The sequence below is a fragment of the Aethalodelphis obliquidens genome, unplaced genomic scaffold (assembly GCF_003676395.1).
Source record: "Aethalodelphis obliquidens isolate GAN/ISIS:26980383/991018 unplaced genomic scaffold, ASM367639v1 scaffold24, whole genome shotgun sequence".
Lineage (NCBI taxonomy): Eukaryota > Metazoa > Chordata > Mammalia > Artiodactyla > Delphinidae > Aethalodelphis > Aethalodelphis obliquidens.
Window position 1 is genome coordinate 24,841,739 of NW_020837968.1, and position 14,496 is coordinate 24,856,234.

At 39.8% G+C, this 14,496-nt stretch overlaps 1 protein-coding gene across 1 annotated transcript in view; it reads left to right on the forward strand.

Moving 5' to 3' along the window:
- The window catches only part of PLD5 (phospholipase D family member 5), a 492,703-nt gene that overhangs the window by 394,930 nt on the left and 83,277 nt on the right, over positions 1-14,496 (forward strand). The gene's annotated exons all lie outside the window — the stretch shown is intronic.

Consider the following 14,496-nt stretch of genomic DNA (forward strand, 5'->3'; position numbering starts at 1 on the left):
GAAATGGGCAAATGAAATACTAAAAACCCAATTATTGCCCTCTCCATGGAATAGTGTGGAGCCAAAGCACAACTTATCTAAGGTGTTTTTCTAGTTTTGCATGTGAGGAGGAGTCACAAGTCAGTAGCCCAGTCTCAAGGGCCAAGTACTTGGTATCTCTAATAAGACAGTCTCCCTCCCCAGCAGAGGAGGGGACACTGAAAGAAAATGCCGTAATTCATTTTGGAATTGAAAGCACCATCAAAGATTATGACAAAACATTGTTTATTTTATATTTGCTCAGAAAATTAGGTGCTACCTACTGATATAAAAATGATTCTGAATAAAATAATAGTATAAATAATAATAATTGCAACAATAACTAGCTTATATTGAATGCAAGGTGTTCTAAGCCATGTAAATGGATTATTTAATTAAAACCTCACAATGATCCTATGAGGTAAACGCTATTATTGCATCCATTTTAAAGAAAAGTAGACGTCAGCTCAGAGTTGAGTTTCAGTATTGAATGTTTTAAGCAAATTTCTTCCAATATTAATTCTGATATGAAAAATATAAATTTTGATTCTGTTTATCTTGTGTCTGATGGCTCTTCAAACACACGTATAAAAATAGTGATTACAGCAACATCAGCACCTCAGAAATAAGTAAGGCAAAGATAGTATAAAACCTCAATAATTTAGAGTATTTAGAGAAAAATAGTCTAATTTATGGAAATCTCTGGGTCTATCTTTTGCTTTTTTTGTACTTACAAAAAATTAACCAATAAGTATCTTTTGCCCAGAAATTTTCATCTGGATCTCCCATATTAAATAGATAAAATTGGTTCTGTAACAATATTAATTATATGTAAATTCTGCTAAGTAGTTTTTAAAAAATTTTTACTGGAGCAGAGTTGATTTCTAATGTTGTGTTAGTTTCTACTGTATAGCAAAGAGAATCAGTTATACATATAGATATATCCACTTTTTTTTAGATTATTTTCCCATAGAGGTCATTAGAGGGTACTGAGTAGATTTCCCTGTGCTATACAGTAGGTCCTTATTAAGTTATGTATTTTATATATAGTAGTGTGCATATGTGAATCCCAATCTCCCAATTTATCCCTCCCCCTTCCCCCCCAGTTACCATAAGACTGTTTTCTACCTGTGTGACTCTATGTTTTGTAAATAAGTTCATCTGTACCATTTTTTTAGATTCCACATATAAGCAATATCATGATATTTGTCTTTCTCTGTCTGGCTTACTTCACTCAGAATGAAAATCTCTAGGTCCATCCATGTTGATGTAAATGGCATTATTTTGTTCTTTTTTACGACTGAGTAATATTCCATTGTACATATGTACCACATCTTCTTCACCCATTCCTTTGTCGATGGACATGTAGGCTGCTTCGATGTCCTGGCTATTGTAAGTAGTGTTGCAATGAACATTGAGGTGCATGTATCTTTTCAAATTATGGTTTTCTCCAGGTGTATGCTCAACAGCTGGATCATATGGTAGTTCCATTTTTAGTTTTTTAAGGAACCTCCATAACGTTCTCCATAGTGGCTGTACCAATTTACATTCCCACCAACAGTGTAGGAGTGTTTCCTTTTCTCCACACTCTCTCCAGCATTTATTGTTTGTAGATTTTTTTGGTGATGGCCATTCTGAGTGCTGTGAGGTAAAACCTCATTGTAGTTTTGATTTGCATTTCTCTAATAATGCAAATTATTAGATCTGATTATTGTAGTGCAATAATTTATCATTATTATAGTGATGCTGAGCATCTTTTCATGTACTTTTTGGCCATCTATACATCTTCTTTGGAAAAATGTCTATTTATTTAGATCTTCCAGACTTTTTTTTATTGGGTTGTTTGTTGTTGTTGTTTTTGTTATTGAGATGCATGAGCTGTTTGTATATTTTGGAGATCAATCCCATGTCATTTGCTTCATCTGCAAATATTTTCTCCCATTCTGTGGGTTGCTTTTCATGTTGTTATTGTTTCCTTTGCGGTGCAAAACTTTTTTTTTTTTTTGCGGTACGTGGGCCTCTCACTGTTGTGGCCTCTCCCATTGTGGAGCACAGGCTCCGGACACGCAGGCTCAGCGGCCATGGCTCATGGGCCCAGCCACTCCACGGCGTGTGGGATCTTCCTGGACTGGGACACAAACCCATGTACCCTGCATCAGCCCATGGACTCTCAACCACTGCGCCACCAGGGAAGCCCTGTGCAAAAGTTTAATTAGATCCCATTTGTTTATTTTTGTTTTTATTTTCATTACTCCAGAAGGAGAATCAAAAAAGATCTTGCTTTGATTTATGTCAGAGAGTGTTCTGCCTATGTTTTCTTCTAAGAGTTTTATAGCATCCAGCCTTACATTTAGGTCTTTAATCCATTTTGAGTTTATTTTTGTGTATGGTGTTATGGAGTGTTCTAATTTCATTCTTTTACATATAACTGCCCAGTTTTTCAAGCATCACTTATTGAAAAGACTGTCTTTTCTCCATTGTATATTCTTGCCTCCTTTGTCATAGATTAGTTGACCATAGGTGCGTGGGTTTACCTCTGAACTTTCTATCCTATTCCATTTATCTATATTTCTGTTTTTGTGCCAGTACCGTACTGTTTTGATGACTGTAGCTTTGCAGTATACTCTGAAGTCAGGGAGTCTGATTCCTGCAGCTCTGTTTTTCTTTCTCAAGATTGCTTTGGCTATTCAGGGTCTTTTGTGTTTCCATACAAACTTTAAGATTTTTTTTTTCTAGTTCTGTGCAAAATGTCATTGGTAATTTGACAGGGATTGCATTGAATCTGTAGATTGCTTTAGTCATTTGATAATATTGATTGTTCCAATCCAAGATCATGGTATATCTCTCCATCTGTGCATGTCATCTTTGATTTCTTTCATCAGTATCTTATTGTTTTCTGAATATAGGTCTTTTGCCTCCTTAGATAGGTTTATTACTAGGTATTTTATTCTTCTTGATGTGATGGTAAATGGGATTGTTTCCTTAGTTTCTCTTTCTCATCTTTCATTGTTAGTGTATGGTAATGCAAGAGATTTCTGTGTAATGATTTTGTGTCCTGCAACTTTACTGAATTCATTGATGAGCTCTTATAGTTTTCTGGTAGCATCTTTAGGATTTTCTATGTATAGTGTCATGTCACCTGCAAACAGTGACAGTTTTACTTCTTTTCCAACTTGGATTCCTTTTGTTTCTTTTTCTTCTCTGATTGCTGTGGCTAGGACTTCCAAAACTATGTTGAATAAAAGTGGCTAGAGTGGACATCTTTGTCTTGTTCTTTATCTTAGAGGAAATGCTTTCAGTTTTTCAACATTGAGAATGATGTTTTCTGTGGGTTTGTCAGATATGGCCCTTATTATGTTGAGTTAGATTCCCTCTATGCAAACTTTCTAGGGAGTTTTCATCAGAAATTGGTGTCGAATTTTGTCAAAAGCTTTTCCTGCATCTATTGAGATGATCATAAGTTTTTTATTCTTTAATTTGTTAATGTGGTGTATCACATTGATTGATTTGCATATATTGAAGAATCCTTGCATCCCTGGGATAAATCCCACTTGATTATGGTGTATGATCCTTTTAAGGTGTTGTTGGATTTCATTTGCTAGTATTTTGTTGAGGAATTTTGAGTCTATGTTCATCAGTGATATTGGCCTATAATTTTCTTTTTTTGTGGTGTCTTTGTTAGGTTTTGATATCAGGGTGATAGTGGCCTTGTAGAATGAGTTTGGGAGTGTTCCTTCCTCTGAAATTTTTTGGAAGAGTTTCAGAAGGATAGATATTAACTCTTCTCTAAATGTTTGATAGAATTCACCTGTGAAACCATCTGGTCCTAGACTTTTGTTTGTTGGAAGTTTTAAAATCACAGTTTCAATTTCAGTACTTAGGATTGGTGTGTTCATATTTTCTATTTCTTCCTGGTTCAGTCTTGGAAGGTTGTACCTTTCTAAGAATTTGTCCATTTCTTCTAGGTTGTCCATTTTATTGCCATATAGTTGATTGTAGTAGTCTCTTATGATCCTTTGTATTTCTGTGGTGTTGGTTGTAACTTCTTTTTCATGTCTAATCTTATTGATTTGAGCCCTCTCCCTTTTTTTCTTGATGAGTCTGGCTAAAGGTTTAACAATTTTGTTTATCTTTTCAAAGAATCAGCTTTTAGTTTTATTGCTCTTTTCTATTATTTCCTTCATCTCTATTTCATTATTTCTGCTCTAATCTTTACAATTACTTTTCTTTTACTAACTTTGGGCTTTGTTTGTACTTCTTTCTCTAGTTGCTTTAGGTGTAAGGTTAGGTTGTTTATTTGTGATTTTTCTTGTTTCCTTAGGTAAGATTGTATTGCTATAAACTTCCCTCTTAGAACTGCTTTTGCTGCCTCCCACAGGTTTTGGATTGTCATGTTTTTGTTGTCATTTATCTCTAGGTATTTTTTTATTTCCTTTTTGATTTCTTCAGTGATCATTGGTTGTTTAGTAACATATTGTTTAGTCTCCAAGTGTTTGTGTTTTTTACAGTTTTCTTTTTCCTGTAGTATACTGCTAATCTATTGTTGTGGTCAGAAAAGATGCTTGATATGATTTCAGTTTTCTTAAATTTTCCAAGGCTTGATTTGTGGCCCAATATGTGATTTATCCTGGAGAGTGTTCGATGTGCACTTGAGAAGAAAGTGTATTTGGCTCCTTTCAGGTGGAATGTTCTATAAATATAAATTAAGTCCTTTTGGTCTAATGTATCATTTAAGGCCTGTGTTTCCTTATTGACTTTCTGTCTGGGTGATCTGTCCAATGGTGTAAGTGGGGTGTTACACTAGCATTGTGTTACTGTTGATTTACCCTTTGACAGCTGTTAGCATTTGGCTTATATATTGAGGTGCTCCTATGTTGGGTGCATATATATTTACAGTTGGTATATCTTCTTCTTGGATTGGTCCCTTGATCATTATGTAGTGTCCTTCCTTGTCTCTTGTAACAGTCTTTATTTTAAAGTCTATTTTGTAAGATATGAGTATTGCTACTCCAGCTTTCTTTTGATTTCCATTTGCATGGAATACCTTTTTCCATCTCCTCACTTTCACTCTATATATGTCCCTAGATCTGAAGTAGGTCTCTTTTAGACAGCATATATATGGGTATTGTTTTTGTATCCATTCAGCCAGTCTATGTCTTTTGGTTGGAGCATTTAATCCATTTTTGTTTAAGGTAACTAACAATATGTATGTTTTTACTGCCATTTTGTTAATTCTTTTGGATTTGTTTTTGTAGGTCTTTTTTCTTCCCTTCTTCTTTTGATCTCTCCTTTATGATTTGATGACTAAGTTTATGTTGTACTTGCATTCTTTTTTCTTTTTTTGTGTTTGTATCCATTGTAGATTTTCAGTGTGCAGTTACCCTGAGGTTTTTATATAGCAATCTATATATAATCAAGGTTTTTTAAAGTTGCTGGTCTTTTAATTTCAGATGTATTTCCAATATCCTATATTTGTACTCTCCTCTTCTCAAGATTGCTTGTTTTGAGATCATATTTGTACGTGGATGATTTCCTACTTTTACTGTATGTTTGCCTTTACTGGTGAGGTTTCCCATTTGTAGTTTTCTTGTTTCTAGTTGTGGCTTTTTCTTTTCCACCTAGAGAAGTTCCCTTAGCATTTGTTGTAAAGCTGGTTTGGTGGTGCTCAATTCTCTTAGCTTTTGCTTGTCTGTAAAGCTTTTGATTTCTCCATCGAAGCTGAACAAGAGCCTTGCTGGGTAGAGTATTCTTTGTTGTAGGTTTTTCCTTTTCATCATTTTAAATACATTATATTATCCCCTTCTGGGCTGTAGAGTTTCTGCTGAAAAACCTGCTGATAACCTTATGGGAATTCCCTTGTCTGTTATTTGTTGCTTTTCCCTTGTTGCTTTTAATATTTTCTCTTTGTCTTTAATTTTTGTCAATTTGATTACTATATGTCTCAGCATATTCCTCCGTGGGTTTATCCTGCCTGGGCCTCTCTGTGCTTCCTGGACTTCGGTGACTGTTTCCTTTCTCGTGTTAGGGAAGTTTTTGTCTATAATTCTTCAAATAGTTTCTCAGGCCCCTTCTCTCTCTCTTCTCCTTCTGGGACCCGTATAATGTGAAAGTGGTGTGTTTAATGTTGTACTGAAGGTCTCTCAGACTGTTCTCATTTCTTTTCATTCATTTTTAGTTATTCTGTTCTGCAGAAGTGATTTCCACCATTCTGTCTTTCACCTCACTTATCTATTCTTCTGCTTCATTTATTCTGCTATTGATTCCTTCTAATGTAGTTTTCATTTCAGTTATTGTATTATTCATATGTGTTTGTTTGTTCTTTATATTTCCTATCTCTTTGCTAAAATATTCTTGTAACTTCTTGCTCTGTGCAGCCATTCTTTTCCCGAGTCCTTGGATCATCTTTACAATCATTACTCAGAATTCTGTCTCAGGCAGATTGACTATCTCCACTTCACTTAGTTTTTCTGTTGTTTTATCTTATTCCTTCATCTGGGACACATTCCTCTGCCATCTCATTTTGTCTAACTCTCTGTGATTCTGGTTTCCGTTTCACAGGCTGCAGGGTTGTAGTTCCTCTTGCTGCCACTGTCTGCCCCCTGGTGGATGAGGCTGGTCTAAGAGGCTTGTGCAGGCTCTCTCTTGGGAGGGACTGGTGCCTGCCCACTGGTGGGTGGAGCTGGGACTTGTCTCTCTCGTGGGCAGGTCCATGCCAAGGGGTGTGTTTAGTGGGCTGCTGTGGACTCAGGAAGATTTAGGCTGCCTGATGGGTGGGGTTGTGTTCCCATCTGGTTTGTTGTTTGGCCTGAGGCATCCTAGCACTGGAGTCTACAGGCTGTTGGGTGGGGTCAGGTCTTGGTCAGAAAATGGCAGCCTCCAGGAGGGCTCACACCAATAAGCACTCCCCAGAACCACAGCCACCAGTGCCTCTGTCCCCATAGTGAGCCACAGCCACCCCCCTCCATCTCTCCAGTAGACCCTCCAAGACTAGCAGGTAGATCTGGCCCAGGCTCCTATTAAGTCACTGCTTCTTTCCTGGGTCCTGGTGCATAAAACACCTTGTGTGCACCCTCCAAGAGTGGAGTTTCTCTCTCCCCCAGTCCTGTGGAGTTGCTGCAAACTCTGCTGGCTTTCAAAGCCAAATGCTCTGGGCGGCTCCTCCTCCTGATGCCAGACCCCCAGGCTGGAGAGCCTAACATGGAGCTCAGAATTCTCACTCCTGTGGGAGAACTTCTGTGATATAATTATTTTCCAGTTTATGGCTCATCCACCCAGCAGGTATGGGGTTTGATTTTATTGCAACTGTGCCCCTCTTACCTTCTCATCTCTTCTTTGTCTTTGGATGTAGAATATCTTTTTTGGTAGTTTGCAGTGTTTTTGTTGATGGTTGTTCAGCAATTAGTTGTGATTTTGTTGTTTTCATGAGAGGGGTGAGCTCACATCCTTCTACTCTGCCCTCGTGTTCCTCTCCCTCAGGGGTAACACTATCTTTTTTTTTTAGAAAAGGGTGAATTCTGAAGGCCAAAAGTTAAGGTGAAGGTGACAGCAGGGTTGGTTATGGTGAGTTCTCTTCTCAGTTTGCAAATGGTGGCCTTCTCACTGTGTCTTCACATGACCTTTTCTCTTGTAGCATTCCCTGGAACACTCATATCATTCCTACTTAGGGTGGTCAAAGGCTCCTGTCCCAAATTTCTGGGGAATCATATTTGGAATCTGATTGGCCTTGAAGAGATTTGATGCTCTTTTCCCCTTCAGGTTTCTTGTCCTAACTCTTCTATATATAAGATGTAACCTGCGCTAGGAGTGCCCCAAGCCACACACAGCTGGGCCCGCACTGAAGGTTTGCCTCCCAGGAAGCGCAGAGTGCCAGAGGTGGGGAGTCACCTGTGTGTCAGGCAGTGGAGGGCAGCTCACTCCCACCTGGGCTGAACCTCCCAGGCCCAGTGAGGGTGGGGTGGGAACAGGCTGCAACAGGTCCTAATTCATGTCACACTGAAGCCTGCACAGCCAGCCAGTGCCCTGTGCGAACTCAGAAACTCAACCCTCTACCAGCAAATCAGAAAGCCCTTCTTTCCTGTCTGCCTTTTGGGCTACCCAGCAATGACAAGTCCCTACATCTCGGCCAGGCAAGCAGAAGCCAGAGGGCTGTGGTACTCACCTGGGTAGCAGGGGGGTTCACAACCATATTTTTTGAATCAAATTTCAGGACATAGTCTGTTCAATGATACAGATTCATTTATTCATGCCCCACTCAACTGATATTTATGGAGGAAATATTTGCAAATGATGTGACCAAAAAGAGATTAATTTCCAAAATACAAACAGGTCATATAGCTCAATATCAAAGAAACAGTGAACCCAATGAAAAAATGAGCAGAAGACCTGAACAGACATCTCTCCAAGAAGACATACAGATGGCCAATAGGCAAGTGAGAAGATGCTCAACATTGCTAATTGTTAGAGAAATGCAAATCAACGCTGCGAGGTATCACCTCACACTGGTCAGAATGGCCACCATCTAAAAGTCTACAAATAATAAATGCTGGAGAGGGGGTAGAGAAAAGGGAACCCTCTTACACTGTTTGTGGGAATGTAAATTGGTATAGCCACTATGGAGAACAGTATGGCGGTTCCTTAAAAACCTAAAAATAGAGCTACCATTATGATCCAGCAATCCCACTCCTGGGAATCTATCTGGAAAAAATAAAAACTCGAATTCAAAAAGATACTTGTACTCCAATCTTCATAGCAGATTTATTTACAATAGCCAAGATATAGAAGCAACCTTATCAACAGATGAATGGATAAAGAAGATGTGGTATATATCTACAATGGAATACTACTCAGCCATAAAAAGGAATGAAATATGCCACTGGCAGCAAAATGGATGATCCCAGAGATTATCATACTAAGTAAGACAGAGAAAGACAAATATATCATTTACATGTGGAATCTAAAAAAATAATACAAATGAACTTATTTACAAAACATAAACAGACCCACAGACTTAGAAAACAAACTTATGGTTACCAAAGGGGAAAGGGGTGGGGAGGGGTCAATTTGGAGTACAGGATTAACAGATACACACTACTATATGTGTCTCAGTGTGTTCATACTTGGCTTCATCCTGTATGGGACTCTCTGCACTTCCTGGACTTGAGTGACTGTTTCCTTTCTCATGTTAAAGAAGTTTTCAGCTATAACACCTTCAGATGTTTTCTCAGGTCGTTTCTCTTTCTTTTCTCCTTCTGGGACCCCTATAATGCAAATGTTGGTACGTTTAACATTGTCCCAGACATCTCTGAGACTTTCTTCATTTCTTTTCATTCTTGACACCCTATGTCAGGGGGTGTGTTTTGAGGTACCTGTGAGCTCAATATGACTTTAAGCAGCCTGTCTGCTGATGGGTGGGGCTGTTTTCCCAACCTGCTGGTTGTTTGGCCTGAGTGTCCCAGCACTGGAGCCTATAGGCTGTTGGGTGGGGCTGGGTCTTGGTGCCAAAATGGGGACCTCCATTTCGGCACTGATCTATATCCCCTGGGGCCTCTACCACCAGTGTTCTTGCCTCCATAGTGAGCTAAAGCCAACCTCTACCTCCCCAGGAGACCCTCTAAGACCCCTACTTAGGTCTAGCACCAGTTCCTATGGAGGTATTGCTTTGTCCTGGGTCCCAGTGCACATGAGTGGAGTCTATTTCTCCCAACCCTGTGGAACTCCTATGCTCAGACCCAGTTGCCCTTCAAAGCCAAATGTTCTGGGGGTTCCTCCTCCCAATCCTTGACCCTCAGACTCTCTTGGAGGGCTACTTTTATGTGGGAAAGTTTTTGTGTAGGCTGTGTAGGTTTAATATTTTTTTGGTGCGAGGGCTGTTTTTAGAATGAGCGTCTGCTACCTCTTTCCTCAGTGTATGCTGGCCATTATCCCCTTTACAGGAGGTATGACTGATGTTGCGGTGACCAGAGCTTGCACTGGATATTGAGCAGGGCCTCCCCTTTGCTCTGTGGTTGTCACTGCCCTGTCAGATGTGGGGTCTGCTCCCTAGTTGTTGGACTAGAGGCCCCAAGATCTGTTTCTGACCTGTGTTTCTGATCTATGGCGCGAGGTAGGTAGGATTAGAGCACTCCCACTGGGAGGGAAGCCACTGAGTTTTCCTCCTTTGTAGCTGTTCACCTGTGAGTGTACTCTGTTTTGTCACTTTTCACCCCGTGTTGGCTCACAGATTACACTGTTGTTGGACGTGCTCTCAGCCCCGCCTAACGAGGGGTATGCTGGCAATTGGCCCTGGTGTATCTCAGGCATTGTTTTTACCAGGCCACCTGTGCAGATCCACTGAAGTCAGGTTCCAGGACTGCAGTAATTGTGTAGCTGGACCTGCTGTGGGAGCTATGAAGGCAGCTCAGATTTTGGCCTGGTCGAATCCCCACATGTATGTGCCCACAAAGCCTACAGCCACTAAAGCTAGACCCGTCTCAGCTGTGGGAGCACTCATCCATTTGGATACCCCACAGGCACTGAGTTTACAAAGCCAGAAGCGAGGCTGTAAATCCACAGTTCCCACAGCCGCAAGGAGAAATTTCAACTCTTCCTCCTTAGTTGCATGGCCCCTGGGGCTTACCTGTGGTTTCAGCCCCACCTCTGCATGTGTGCCTCCCACCAGGAGCTTCTACCAAAGCTGCCCCAGACAGAGCACTCACACCTACCCAGGCAGGCAGAGCAGAGGCAGCAATAGGTGGGGCACGCACGCCTGCTCAGGTGGGCACCCCTCCTAGTGCCCATGGAGGCAGGGGCCAGCACATGGGGAAGGGGGCTGCAGTGGCGGCTCCACCCCTTGCGCGCCACTCAACAGTGGCACCCTGCTTCTATGGCGGCCTGGGCTTCTTCCACGAACGTTCCCAGTTGTGGAGCTCCTTCCTCTCATCCTTTCAGGCTGTCTCTTCACAGCCAACAGCTGTCCCCTCCTTGGGTCTGCTCTCCAAACCCCACTTTCCAGCACCCAGCCCCCAGCCCCCATCCACACCAGCAGACATGTCTCAGGCTGTGGCACACAGGGCTATAGCACAGACCATCCGTGTAGGTCTTACTGTGTCCTGCCTGCCATAGACTGGTTGCTGTGCTCTCCTCTGAGCCCTCAAAGCTCCCCTTCTGTCCCAGCTGATTTCCCCACCAGTGAGGGGGCTTCCCAGTGTGCAGGAACCTCTCCTCTCCTTCAGTTCCCCCACCAGGGGCGCTGGTTCCATCCCATTTCCTCTTTTCTTTTTGTCTTTATTTTGTCTTACTTTTGTCTTACCTGGTTGTGTGGGGATTTTTCTTGTCCTTTCAGGTGTCCAAGGTCCTCTGATTGTGTTCAGCAGGTGCTCTGTGAGACTTGTTCCATTTGTAGGTGTATTCTTAATGTACTTGGAGGGAGAGGTGAATTCCACATCCTCCTATTTCACCATCTTGATTCCTCCCCCCCCCCCCCCCCCGCTAAGTGGTTTTTAACTTGAGCATCATTTGTTGTTGTTTTTTTTTAAAGAAAATGCATCTTCCCACCACTAAATTTTATTTTCTTTATTATTAACTGTTATTAGCTGATAGGGTTTAAACTTCTATGAATTTCACTTGAGTGAGGTTTGAATTATTGAGGTTTAATGACATTTTTCTCCAAGTTTTTGAACAAGTTATCTTTGTTTACTTTATTTCCTTCTACTCCTTCCCTTAGATAGACAGACATACATATATTCAAGTATTGGTTTCTCTGCATGAGGATCCTTCCTTTGTCTTTGCTATTAGTTGTTTGTTTTGTAGTTGTTTGTTTTGTAGGAAAGTAGGTTGATCTTTTAAATGTTTATTCTCAATCTGTATAGCCATTTGGATATTATTTCCTTTTGAAATGGATCATCATAAAATATGAAAATTTCCCCATTTTAAACATGGTAAATACAGAGCAAAGATAAGGTTCAAGTTATTTCCTATTATTCATATGAAGAATACAAGCTATTTTATGATCTTTCCCTGTTTACACATTCCTAAGTGGTAGCTGGTTTCCCTTCAGTTATAGAGAAGACCAGAGGAAGAAGTGGGCAAGTACCTGGACCTGGTTCTCTGTTTCATGACTAATCAAGCTCCTTTCTTAAGGACAAGTCAACTCCTTATGCTTCCTTTAATGTCATTCTCAGTAGGAGCTGGAGAATTACAACCTCTCCACTATTGCCATTGCATGCCACTGAGCCCTCCAGGTCTGTCTAGAAGAGATATCCCTCTGACCTTGTCCCATGCTGGTTTGTTCTCAGCTCCTGAACCACATATGAGAGGGAGAGTAAACAAAGTGGACTTCTTAGATTTCTGTCCTTCAACTCAAATATACCAGCAAAGTTATGCTTTTAAAAGCCTAAATGAATTAACATGCTATTTCTTAAGTATGGAATAAATGTTTTATAAGAACTTAAAACTAAACTCATTTTATAATTCATAATACATTCACGGAGAGGGAAACTGTGAAAAAGTGCTGAGCTTTCCAAATAGCCCCTTAAAGTGAGGATTGGTGAAGGGTCACACTCACCAGCTGCCCATGGAAACAGTCTCTGGGGGAGGACAGCCTTGGGTGGGTTGGGGGGAAGGTTGCAGGCTTTAACAAAATGAGTAAGCCACCAAGGACTTCCCACGTGGACTTCTTTTGTGGAAATCTGCTTTCTTCTGTTGTTTGTAAACTTAATAGCAGGTTAGACTCTGTTGAGGTCAGGGATTTGGGAAGAGGTGGGGAAGATATCTTTGTGTCAATTTTTCCAAAAGGCTACTCTATTTCTGTGCCAGGCACTGTGGTAATAGCTTTATATATACACTACTTCATTTTTCATAGCTACCTAAGGATGGATATAATCTCCATCTTCCAAATAAAGATAATATTGAAAAATAAAACTAGAACAGATCCTATTGCTGCTCTTCTCTCTTATAAAATAGAATACTCACTAACCTGTAGAGGAATTAGGCATTTGGTGATGATTCTCATATTCTTTATATTGACGATTAAGTTGGCAGAGTCTGAAATTTTCATTTCACTTCTGGCAATTTGGGATTCATGTATGAATTAACCCAAAGTTGCCATTTTCTCATCTTTCACTGCCAAACCAAACTCTTAAAAACTAAAATGTCTCATTTTAATTTTAATTTCTCTTAACAGTCTTTCCTATTTTCCTCCTGGAAGAGACTATATTCATTGATGGGCTAGAGAAGAGACATAGCTGGAGAGGGGGTGGAGTTTAAAACTCTTCTGCAAGAACGTTTAGCATCCCATTAGCTCCCCTGCATCTATATGTCAACTGCTCACCTACTTCTCTTACATCAACACCCACCATTTCACTGTCTCCTCTTTACACGTAGGCACAAATGCTGTCTCTTACTTTGTCCACCCTTTCCCCTTAGTTCTTGCTCTTTGGGATCATGTTGTTACACTTAAATCATCTACTTTAAATTAGTTTTCCTTTCAACTGTGCTGGATTATGTGGGCCTTTTTTTTGGTTTACCTCATGAGACATAACACATCGCACAACAATTTCCGTGCGTTAGAACAGATTTTTTCATTTGAGCAAAGTCGTGGGTGAGGCTAATGGTTACATGAAGAATTATAAGTATCAGACTCAATCCAACCCATTAGCTTTATATTTTGTGAAGTTTTCTAGTGAAATCAGATTATTGCTATCAGATTGCCTTAAATCTATACTAAGAGAAATAAAACTAATGATAATAACAGCTTCCGTGTATTGAGGGCTTTCTCTATGCTAGGTATTCTTCTAAGCATTAAAGAGTATGAACTCATTTAATTTTCACAATAACTCTTTCTTGTAAATACTACTATCATCACTTTACTTTACAAAGGAGGAAATTGAGACACAAATCAGTAATTTACCCAAGGTCACCTTCCAAGAAGTGGCAAAGCAAGAATTCAAACCAAAGCAATCCAGTTCCAAACCCTTCACTCTTACTTTACTGCTAATAAGTTTTTTAAATAAATTACATTTATTTTATATATTTACATTTATATATTTATATTTTTTTATATATTTACATTTATGAAAAATCATTTTCTTTCATGATTTTGCTGTGATGCTAAACAGTAAATCTCCTCTCTCTCTCTTTTTCTTTAAGAAAAATGAACAACACTATTATCTAGACACCTTCACTCATTCACATCTTTCTTTTTTTTAATTTTTATTGGAGTATAGTTAATTTACAATGTTGTGTTAGTTTCAGGTGTACAGCAAAGTGAACCAGTTACACATATACATATATCCACTCTTTTTTAGATTCTTTTCCCATATAGGCCATTACAGAGTATTGAGTAGAGTTTCCTGTGCTATACAGTAGGTCCTTATTAGTTATCTGTTTTATATATAGTAGTGTATATATGTCAATCCCAATCTTCTAACTTAGCCCTTACCCCCAGGTAACCATAAGTTTGTTTTCTATATCTGTAACTCTATTTCTGTTTTGTAGATAAGT